General features: G+C 36.0%; 1 protein-coding gene across 1 annotated transcript in view; it reads left to right on the plus strand.

The window, feature by feature from the left end:
- The window catches only part of LOC307040745 (inhibin beta B chain), a 4,212-nt gene extending 2,065 nt beyond the window's left edge, over positions 1–2,147 (plus strand). The window contains exon 2 of the mRNA XM_079683867.1: positions 1–2,147. This exon is cut by the window's left edge and continues 949 nt beyond it. The gene's annotated coding sequence lies outside the window, so the exon portion shown is untranslated.
- Positions 2,148–12,733: the final 10,586 nt, after the last annotated feature.

Genomic DNA, 12,733 nt, shown 5'->3' on the forward strand with positions numbered 1-12,733 from the left:
ACAAGTGTGTGGAAATAATATATAAATAGTAAAAAAACACATAATTTAGCAGTTTACACATACATAAAAAATTGTCATTAGAGGAATAGTTGGCATAAAGACCAAGAGATCTTTCTGTTTTATCACACAGTTTGTCACTCATTAGATTTTGAGAGAAGCGTTTGAGAGAAAATGTTAAGTGCCTAGAACCTAAGTAAAATGATACACTGAGTCTCAATGAAGACAATTTCTTTTTTTTTAAACCGAGGCACTATAAAATAAAGTTAGTAAACTAAGAAACGTTAAAAGACATACAATAGAAAAAAGAATATTTGTGATATTATCGTAAACCAAATATAGAGCTGTAAAGTGGCTATTAGTCCCGCTTAAGACACTGCTTATGGAGGTCATATGAAACACTAAGAGATTAATGTAATGCCCTCACTGTAGTTCATTTTAAAGATGCATTTTCTTTTTCATTTTTGTCATGTTTAGATTATTTATTTTGTATTTTACAATTGCTGCTGGATTTCAGTGGAATTCAGTCCAAAAACATTTGGTGTAGAACTGACCTGTAAAAGAGAGGCTTTTAAAATAACCTTAATTTATATTATGCCTTCAACTTGTGTCAAGGCACAAAGATAATCCAGTATTAGTGAATATTTTTACTGACTAATGCTGTCTTTTTATGTCAAACCTTTTTGTATTTTATTTTGGGTTTTTCTTTTGAATTACACCCAAAGACATTTTTAATTGTATTGTGAAGTTATGGTGAGTGTTTGAACTTGTCACGCTTTGACCATGTTCAATTGGCCCTGACTTCTGTCTGAGCACAGCCAATGATGCACGTATGTTGAAATTTGTTTGATCAGCATCTCCACTGTATTATTTACACAAGTCGGCTAATCAGTTGGGTAACTTTATCTCTGACAGCATATGAACCCGAGGTCATTTCTCAGCAGCGTGAGCAAACATTTAGCTATTGCCTCAGTGTCAGTTAATGTGAAGGTCTGTGGGGCAGGTCACAGAGCATGTGGGGTTGCATGTTGGCATTAATATCTCAAAGTCTAAAGTTTCCTTGGATGATGTTAAATTAGGAGCAATCTGGTATTCTTTTTTTTTTTTTAAAACAACTTCTTTGTTACTCAATAGTACACATTTATAGTCCTACAATTTATAAGTGAGTGTAAAAAGTACTATGTCCAACCCTAAAGAATATTAAGTAAGATATATACTTTGAAAAATGCCAACATCTACACTAAAATAACTTAAAGTTAATGAGCACTTTTGCCTCACAATGCAACACGTGACGGACATGGAGGAACACACATGGGGAACATTTTACATTTTCAAAAAGTTGTGTAATTTCATGGTAGGAAGAATGTATTATTTACAATGATTTATCGTATATGGACTACAAAGATATAATAATATATTTATAGTAAATTCCTGAGTCACAGGCCTTACTTCTTGCCTATGTTTACACCGAGTGTTGGAAAAGCCAAAGATGTTTTCTGGATTTTCTGGATTGTACAAATGTTATTTTGATCGCAAACATACTTGGGCTTTTTGCCTTACAATATTTTTCATAACATTTATGTCCAAATAGCCCACAAACTTGTTTCAGCTATCTGTTGCCTCTAAAAGCTTCTCTTGTATTATTATCTTGTAAACCAATTGTATTATTGTGTATTATTTTATCTTGCAAGCACCCCCTATCCCCTGACTCAATGTAACATTGAGGCACCATCATAACATAACTTATAAAGCACTTTATCACCCTACTGTATTTTAAGAGCAAATTCTGCTAGAGGGTTCTACTACTTATAAGTCTAACGGAAAACTATTGATACTGCGCCTACAGAAAGCATTAGGTCAATCATCTTATTTTCTCAAGCTCTAATTGAGTTTAAAAGCGTTGTATTGCATGTTTTTGCAGAGCACATAGAGTTTCTGTATACTGTAACTGGTGGAAATGGAGTCAGGATTAGAATTTTGTGTCAATTGAAATGTATAATTATTGTCTTTATTTTTATATAATGCTATATTATGAGCATAATGTATGAGTTGCACTATTACTTCGATGCAAAATGTTTGTCGCAATGTGCTGACATGATGTGATTATAGCAAAGTATATTGTTAATAAATAAATGAATATTTTAAATTGACCTGATTATTTCGATTTTCTTCATCTTCTATTCTCTTTTGCTAGAATTACAACAACCCTAGAACACAAAGAAAAAGGGCAAATATGAAAATGGATACAATTAAAAAAGTTATTCTTTGCAGACTTCCAATTTTACCCAACATTCGAAACAAGTTGCATGCACTGTCATCACATTGGCACTGTCTGTGTGTCAAAGGCATGTTTGCTCATACAAATAGTGGAAGTGGCTTTATGGACTGTCTGTGTTTGGTGTGTCAACAGTTGTCACAGTCTCTTGGCATGCTGTCATTTTTGAAAGCTCAAACATTAATATAGAAATAAACAATCAAGTTATTAAAGAAACAATACAAATATTTCTAATTTTGGCAAGATTACATCATTATATGGTGAACTATGATTTTTATTTTACCTTAGCCAATGTCCCATTTTTTCAAAACCATCTCAAAGTTAATGCTCGGAAGATCAATTGCTAAAATCCTTGACTTTAACTTGATAACAACAGTCTAGACATAATGCCCTTTACTGTCAACATTTGCAATGCCCCTGCTACAGCCAACAGCGATGCTGTCATTACACCATCAAAATTGGACTATAATCAGAACAAATAAGTTGTACTGATACATATTACAAAATACATTTTAATGTCCAAGCCACTAGTGGTTGAGTTATTTCACCATTGGTCAAATGCATTATTTATTATGATAAGAGTAACTATATTCGACCAAATGCTTAAGCATCAATAAAAACTCACCAATAGCATGTTAACATATTTGGTCCATTGTGGTTTGTCCTCTTGAATAACAATACTTATGACAAGAAGAAAATAACAAATATACTTTAAGGACTGTCGTTGTGCATTACTGGTAGATGACATATCAATCACAATATTTTGTCACACATTAACATCCACCTACATTACCCTGTCCTCAGCCACTCTCATAACATGTTTGCTTGTGGAAAGCAGTCCAGAGCACCTCTTCCACAAAGGCTAAACAAGGCTGATGCAGGATTTCTTTTAGAGCCCCGAGCCTGTTTTTCAGGTCTCAGGCTCGAAAATGACATTCCCAGAACAAATGACCATATCTTCCCTTCTAAAAGGGTTAAATTAATAATATTTTGTCTCAAAGCAAGGTTACATCTATGATTTGGATGTAGAAGTGTCAGAATCAATATAGATGTTTTTATTTTAAAGTATATTCAGATTGAACACAGTAAAAAATGTAAATTATTGTGTCCGTCCAAAAGAAAAAAAAGATTACTTATAGCGAAAACCACCCTTGAATGATGGGATGATAGACTAAAAGCTTTAGGAATCCAAACTACAAGATATAATAAGTACCCTGTATCAAGATTGATGCAAAACAAGTTAAATTTGACCTTTTTAGAGAGATTTAGCAAAAATAAAACGACTTCTGGGGTCATTTGGGTGGATTTTCTATATCTCTGGCCCCCCTTGCTCGATTTTGCTGATTGACATCTCTTTCTAACCGTCAGAGCCAATGGAATCGAGGGGAACTCCCACACACTCCTTATTTGGTCATGTGTGTGTGTGAGACTGATGCATGCATAGCCAAAACCGGAAGCTGTGATAACTCTGGTGGCTACCATTAGCAGCTAACTTTTACTCTCCAATTTTTACATAAAAATGGAATTATGGATTTTAAATAATTTTTTCAAATGCACAGAAACATTATCAACCTATGAATTAACCGATTCAGCCACGTTTTTTTCTCGTTTTAATGCCATTGAACAAGTCTTTTGATCAGATTGACAGCTGGTGAGACGATCTCCCGTAAAAGCACCGTAAAGGTACGTGTTGAGATGTCTGTGTTTGCTTCCCCTGTTGCGAGTTCGGACCACTCAGTGATGATATATATAACTAAATAATCTGTGGAATCTCAGCTTTAATCGGATATCTGGTATGTGCAGCTACGATAAGTAATAAGGGTATCTTTTACCTTGAGTTCTGTGCCAAAGTGCTTTATCAATTTTCGCTCAGGGGTCATTGCTTCTTATGAGACTTGTGTTTTGTTTTGGTAAAAATGGTTTGTATCGTCAGTTAGCTGAGATTCTTCCCGTTAATCCGGTATAACACATTAACCGTGTGGCGAAAAAAGAAAAAAAAAGAGGGGGCTTTGGGGCTTAACAGGTTAAGCAAACATTACAACACTAGCAAATTGTGTTAAATGGTAACATTAAGAATCGAGACTGCAGAAATTCAGGTGGAGCAATACTTCAACATCTTACATCTGACAACAAAGACATTAAATGTAGGCCTAAACACAAGTTTCATGTTGGCGTCACATGATTACTTTTATTTCAGGCTGCATTTATGTGAGGAGGGGGCATTACAGGTGAACCCAATCTGCATTAAGGCCCAGATATACCGGCCAGTCACCTGAGAAGTCGGCGACGCCGACACCGACTGTTGCGTTGCCGGACTCTCCTGCGTATTTGCCGACTTCTCGCACTGGAACACACCGCAAATCTGAGCCGAGCACGTATGAACTGCGTATGCGTGAGTGGCAATAACTCTCCTTACCAGCAGGCGGCAGTAGTGTGTATTCATCATTCAAAAGAGGCAACAACCGGAACAACTGGAAGACAGAGAAGAAGAACAGACTCCGTGATATAAACAAACAACAAATAGCGTTTTTCTTTCCCTTTTCACTCTCGTCCATTGAAAACATGAACGAACAGCTCTATAAACCGATGAGGTGAAATAGCCGTCCGTGTGTGTTCCATCTTCCATTTAAAATAATTTGTTTACCTCCCTCACTTCCGTTAATGCTTCTCATGCACTGATTCGCTAGCTGAACAGCCAATCAGTGTTATCCCTTTATCCGACTTCCGGTGGTGTTCCCGACGCCGATTCAACATGTTGAATCGGCAAGAAAAGGCGTCAGGTCGGCAGAAAAGACCCGACGCTGCGGCGCACACCACTCCGAATAGGGCGTGCCCACGCTCATGTTCGGCCCGACTCCCATTTACTGCCGATTTCGGGCCGGTGTATCTGGGCCTTTATACTGATCTCTCTGAACTGTATCTCCATTCTAACTCAAAAAACATTGCTGTCTTCTCCATTGTGTTATTTAATATTGTAGTTATTGCCTGTACAGCACTTTGGTCAACTGAAGGTTGTTTTAAATGTGCTATATAAATAAATATAGATTGAGATTGAGATTGAGATAGTTGTTATAAACGATGCACTTGCATAATAGTTCATGACTTCAGAGGAAACGTGAAATGTATGTGTTGTGTTACGATTATTTTAATTGAGAGGGAACACACAATTGCAACATACCTACACATATATACCGGTAGTTGTTATAGGTTCACAACTTTCTATTCAGCATTGTAAGCTCCACGTCACTGTGAATATAAAGTAAGAGTCATTCATTCAATTCACAAAGGTATGAACCTACCACAGACACACTAATCAAACATTACATCTTCTTACACTCACTACAAAATAATCTTTCCAAAAATAAGTAAAGGACACATACTTCTTTCAAGGACATAATTAGCCTAAGGATAATGTAAGTATCCCTATGTGCGATGTTTCAGTATTATGCCAGGTAAAGCTCTCTTAATGCATGTTTTACTGGTTGAAAACGTTATGCAGGCCTCCAGGTTTGAACTACAGCAGTCCAGGTATTCGGCACCCCCTTCTGGGGTGATGGTGAACTCTAATGTGAATTCACATCTTCACTTTTCTGACTGAAAATAATTAGTGCTGAACAACATAATGGTAATACTTGACTACCATGGTAAAATTGGCTTGGGAAACGGAGGGTGATTTAACTCCTCAAATGGATCAAGTAAATAATACAGTAATGTATGTATAGCACCTCCTAATACTAGGATGGGTTAAATGTAGAGTCTACATTTCATTATGTGTGCTGTGCGGTGTATGTGTGATGATATAAAGAGCATTAAAATCCTCCATTTCCATTTATCCACTTTCTACCACAAAGATAGTCTCACAGGTTTTCACTGGGAACTAAGCAGAATCAAAAAGTAAGGAACACTCTCCACAGTGTTGACATTGATGCTCACTTTTCAAACTAATATTCTAATGTGTCCAGTGACACAAAAACATTTCCATTTACCTCCATTGTATTAGAGGAGCACAAGATGGATGAGCACTAAAACTATAGTTTAAAACTAAAACTTGGGTAAATAAAACCAAGACTATCTGCCTGTTTTAAAACCCTAAGACGTGTATATATTTCTTTTTCTTTCAATGAGGATGAAGGAAGTTGGTCTTAATGTGCTTGAAAATATCTGTGGATCTTGCAACACCAAATTAAATTGATTTGTTATGCTCCAAAAGACCAAGACTGACAGGCTTTTTTTCACACAATATACTTACAGTATATTTATTTTGTAGAGGATGAGTAATTCAACAGTTGCAGATCCCTGTGAAATATTCTCTAAATATGAATGTTCAATATCATTGTCTTGAATAGTCACTTAACAAATAGTTTTCATCTATTTTGAATATATTTTCATCAATGTCCAAAGACTGTTGGAAACGCACTCTTTGACACCAGGAAGAACTTGCATTGGCCCCACTGAAGAAAAGCAGAGTGCTTAACCTAATCTGGGAAAAAATAAAAGCCTACTGACTCACTGATATACTGACCCATTGACCCACAGACCCGCCGTTTACATGTGCTGCTAAAACCCTAATCCTTCATTCCACTCACAGTCCCACAAATCCCCTCGGGAGGTTTAAGGTGTCAGTCAGGTTTTCACCCTCGGTGTCACGAAAGAACAGCCTGGTGAGAAACTGCTCTCACACTCTCCGTTTCCCCATCTGATCTCAGGTAAACGGTAAACAACAATGTTACGATAAAGGTTCAAATTGGTGCACAAACATACAGTTTTGTTTATTTGCCTTCAAGTAATCATGCTTGAGGTCTTTTCAGCTATTAACATTCCAAAAAGTCCTGTAGAGTGAGCCTTGTTTTGGTTCCAAAAGTCACACCAGACTCGCTGTTGTCTTTGTCAAATTTTATCGCTAAGCAGAAGGCAGATCAATTATTCAATTTAGTGATTTAAGATGTTTACCAGTCAGCTACGTGACCTGGTTAAATGCTCTCTACACAAAAACATGTTAGCATAGATGAGATAACTCTAGAGAGAACGTTTTAAGTTATTAAGTTTAGTCATATGTATTGTATCCTCCTGGGACCCGAGGAAAAAAAGTGTCTTCCAATTTCCTTTTTTTTGTGATTTCCTACATATTTAGGGTTAAAAAAACATCCTGCAATTTAGACTTTTTTAATTTAATTAAATTTTTAAATGTTACAGTATGTCCACTGTAGAGGACGTCGGGACCATTTTAGTTTGAAAAGACAGTCAACATTACCAGATAGACTATGTAACGTATTATGGTTATAGAGTGATATTAATACAATAATACATTCACCTTTATTTAAAACATGAATAAGTAATTGACTGAACATTGCTGTTTATTTGGTCATTAAAAAACTAGTTTGGTTTTTGGTGAATCTTTCCAGATCTTCAAAGACTTTGTAGTCAATGTACTGGGAAAGTACCTCATTGACTCCAGTCGGCACGGGCTGTAGGGTCATCTTGACTAGTTTTATGGATGTGGTCTCCATTTGACCCTGCTCATAGAAACAAAGCTTGCATTCCTGAGGCAATTCTCATTTTTCATGGCTCCACTTAAAATAAAAACAACAATAAGACATACGTGCTACTCTTGGCCCACAGAGGGCCATGTCTTTCCAGCTAGTCCCTATCTGTTTCTCTGTCTGTATCTGTGCGCTCATGGAGCCTCCTGCATCTTTCCCCCCTTCTTCTTGACCCTCTTCTATCCCAGGTGTGAAATCATCATCTCTCTCATCATCTGAGAGCTCCAAATCTTAATCTCCCTGAACTATCTGGTACAGAAAATGTCTGCTTCAGTTCCGTCTCCTGCAACAAAATTGAGTCATTAAGTCCATGAAGATGGTCCTGACGTCCACAAGGATGGACATTTATAAAAGAGCTATTATTTGAAAACTTGAATTATTTAATTGCTTTCAGAACTAATTATATAGTTCCTCATATGTTAATAAACAAGAACATATATGATTTTCATGGTACAAATTACAATTATTCAACAATATTTGACTTCTCCTCCTGCTTCTATAACATTTTGTTTTTGGTATGCCAGCCATTTTGGATGAAAAGAAAGAGGAACTTCCCAGCATGCCATTTTAACCAATGATGACATATCACTGGAAAGACCAGGATGTCCTCTGTACAGTACATCAGGGATTGATAGAGTAGCTCAAAAGAGTAAAAGGAGATGCATGTTAACAAAATGTCCACTACAGTGGACATTTTCAATGGGCTGGGTCCCAGGAGGACGGTATATAACATTTTATTTTAGATATATATACAGTACTGTTTATATATCTCAAAATCTACATACAACCTACACAGCTGTCAAAACTGTTGATTTTCAAAAGCTGCTCAAAAGAAAACTACACATTTAAATAATTGTGATCTGATTCTGCATATGTTTAAAAAGGATCAGTTTTACCACTTGGTGACGTTGTAATAAGCTTGGGGATTGCTTATACAGATGTACAAAAGGAAAATAATAATTCTAAATCCATAAATTATATCAACTGCTGCTTTACTTTGACCATGCCAATAACTCAGGTTGATCTTGAAGAATTTTAAAATGAAAAATTGTCTTGGGTAAGGTAAAAAAAAACTGAGTTTGGGCATTCAGAGACTGCACAGTAAATGCAATTTAAAAATAATCTTTACTTTTGACCAAATTACATATAAGGTAAGATGACTTCCGTCAGAGGTGTCAAAGGTAATCCAAACTGAATTTGTCAGTTGTGTAAGCCCAATCAGTTTCTTCACTTTAGTGACTAAAGTAAGACTAAAGTGATTATGATTGCTGTTATTCTATTCAAGCATGTTGATTTTGTTTTGCTAGTCGTGCAGTAGTATTAGTATTTGACTTCCAACTTTGACTTCCATGCCTCTGCTTGTTGCTAAAACATGATTGGACTACGTTTGTGCTGCATGGATCCGTCTTATAAAAATGCTATTCAATAAAAGAGGGAGAGATGTTAACTTAATCAACAGAGGAAAATCTATTCCTGACAGAGCCTACCAGTTTTGCTCTGCAAATTGCCCTTTTAACTAAACGTCTTTGCTTTGAACTGCACAGTATTCTGTAGAGCTGGTCGGGTGTCAAAGATGCCACTGTGGTTTAGTAACCTGCTTCACTGCTTAAAGTTAGCCAGGATTAAGACTGAAGGTGCAGTCATTTATTATACTATTGCGTGGTGGGAGGTCCTAACCTTCAACCCTACTGCGTTTGGATTTGTGAAAAAGTGAGAAAGGTTGGAATAGGTTACTATCCCCAATCTCAAAAGGCAAAGAGCCAGAAATAAACTCCAGGCTTAAAACATGACACATTTCCTTGGTAAGCCCCAAGCCTCTGGCAAATCAGTTTTGGAGTCTCGTGAACAAACATATCAAAATGTTTTTTAAATATCATGCTCCATATTTCATACCTACCATTTAGAGCGAAGTCGTACCGGTAGCTTTAGCTTAAGCTTTTGACTGCAAAAGGAAACCCCTGTTTTAAGAGACTGTACTAGCCTGTGGAATATTCCAAACAAAAGATATAGTGTGGATAACGAGCTAGACCAAAAAGAAAAAAGGGATTTAATCAACTACATTTGTGGTTGTGTTCATGGCCAAATTCCATCAAACTGTAGGGAGAGAAAAAAACAGACAAACATGAGTGGAATAATTGTCCCATATACAAATAAGTATACGTATAAAAGCATAAAGTGTGTTTCTATACGTGAACAAATGAATATATAGACTAAAGGATGTGCGCTACACACCGTTTATCCCTAACTGATATAACATCCCCTGTGTGTACAGGGCTCTTTAATGGTTACAATTGTATAAAGGACAGCATTGTATTACGGTGTTTTGGTTTGCCTTGTTCTTAGGCCTGTATTGTGCTGCCTTCTGGTGGCCAAGACTTGAACAAAAAGCAAAACAATAAATGACATACTCATATAAAGAAAAATGTAACTTTTACACACAATATTATTTATGGTGGCAATCAGAAATGTGCAACTAAATGTGTATATTGCATGTTAAAATCTATTTTGACCGTTCCACAGTTCATGCTGAGTATTTAGGCAATACAATTATATCTTCACTTACAGCAGCTGAATGCATTTTGGTGATATTGACACATGTATTTTGAGTTATAAAACATGATTCATATACATACATAACTGAATAAAACATATTTTGGACAAATAATACGGTGGCACATAACATGACAGGAATGGCCGTCCATTATGCTGGACAACAACTATTTCATATATTTTCATTAATGCTACAACATCATATAAATATATATGTTTACTTTACTTCAACATTCTCAACTCTGCAATAGTTGTTGTTTTTTACCTTCAAATTGGCAATGGTATTTCAAAATTTACTTTTTGCAGTGTTTTTAACAAATCATAACCATATTTATGATATAATAATCTTTATCTAATAATTCAGCCAAGTTACCTTACTCCTATCTCTTGTTTAAATTGCCTTAAAGCCTATTTTACATAATACAGTCAAATCTGTACTTCCCAGCATGTAGTTTAGCAGCAAATAGCAAGATCATTTCTTCAGAACTTGGTGGGGACCAAAAAGAGCTAAAATGAGAGTGAATGGACTTTATATTTGTCGGGACAAAAAAACCCACATTTATTTTAATACTATTGTTGTTGGCAAAATAGGCAAGTCTTTGTGACTAAGGTATAATACTCTATGTTAAATGTGTGTTGCTGCCGCCAAGTGGACAAAGTATAGTTGATTTATCTTTTAAACAGTTCTCATTTAGAGAACAGCTTTACAGTACATGTAAATCCTCTGGTCAAAATAAGTCTGTATGCATTACTGATGAAGACATTTTCAGTGCCATTTTATTTTTCATAACAAAGCACCTTTTTAGATAAATTATTTGATTACTGAAACAAAGTTTGAAAGCTTTTATAACTAATAAATGCTAAATTATCCTTTGTTGAATTGTTATGCCATAATTAATTATACACAAACGGAGAAATATATCTCATCCTCATATTTTGTCGTGTACCACTATTTCTTCAAGTATATTATCGAACACCAATTCTGGCAAGTCTGAGCCTTTGTTTTGACCCAGTAATGAAAAGATACAGCAGATCCCATTCTGACATAAATGAACGATGCAGGAGGAGGGGGTATAGGGGACAGCAGACCTGAATAATGAAAATATGGGTGAAAAGATCACCAGAAAACCAGACTCTGCTGTCTTGTCTCAGCCACTGGATTGATTCACTGACACCTAGCTCCTGACTCTTGTGCCAACTCTGGCTTTGATGAAACAGAGGATGCTTTCTCTACACTCAGCCTAAAAGCAGAATCTCCTGTTGTTGAAGCTCCTCCTCCTCCCGTGACCCCTGCAGATGGACCTCTTGCCATCAGTGTAATCCAGGTTGGATTCACAATCAGCCAGATTGAACCAGCAGACACCAGAGACTGTGAGGATGTGGAGCTCAGCAGAGAACTACACCCTGCTGTGATTCTGGTTCTTCTATCCCCCACGATGGACCTGTTTGCAGGCTGACTTGACAATCAGCCAGGGTGAGGTGAAAAATAAGAGAAGAGGCAAGCGCTTCTACAGTTGGTTCATAAAAACTGTCCGTTGCTGCTGGAAGATGCAGGCAGAACATTCTTCAGGTTGATTTTCTTTTTCATTGTTTTTTTTTTTGCATCAAAATAAATAATTAAATTGTTGCATATTATTTATTCTGCATTCCTCTGTTTTATATTGTGAATGAATGCCAAGACAATATTGAACAGAAGTAGAAGTTACATTATTTGTATTTAAACAACACTTTGTTTGTTTGTTTGTTTACATGTTTAATGTCTTATCTTTTATCTCAACTATACAAAAAGTTGTGTATCACAACAACAAAATACAACAATATAATGTAGTTACTGATAAACTGTTTTATGAATATCTTTTTTTAATCATAAAAGGTTAAGTTTCTTGAGGTAATTTGTGTACAAGACAGATTAGTCCAATTTAATGTGCAAAACTTGGTTTAAAACTTTGAAATGATTATGCCCAGGTTTTAGGCGATAAGATATTGAATTGGTAACATTTTGTTTCTCAATGTTGTTACATGACAAATTGGTTGCTCTAAATGAAAGCTTGGTTGGCAGTCTTTAATTGTGTGTTAATGTTGTAAGGATGAACCTTTATTAAGCTAGCAGATTGAACCCAAACAGAAGCTTTAATTGCACTATACACTTTGAGCACCTGCCCTTTCGCCCTCCTATTAGAGAAGTGCCCTTTTTCAAATGTAATTTGTAATGTGTTTTTTGCGCACATTTAACTCAGTTCACAAAGGTTTAACAACACAAAAGTTGTTGTTATACAGAGTTTTCGACCCAGAAAAGCCTTAGCTAATCAAAATGCAGGTCTGCTGAACGGTTGAAATATAACTCAGATAAAACCTTAATAACTCAATATAA

This window comes from Notothenia rossii (assembly GCF_949606895.1).
Source record: "Notothenia rossii genome assembly, chromosome: 5".
Lineage (NCBI taxonomy): Eukaryota > Metazoa > Chordata > Actinopteri > Perciformes > Nototheniidae > Notothenia > Notothenia rossii.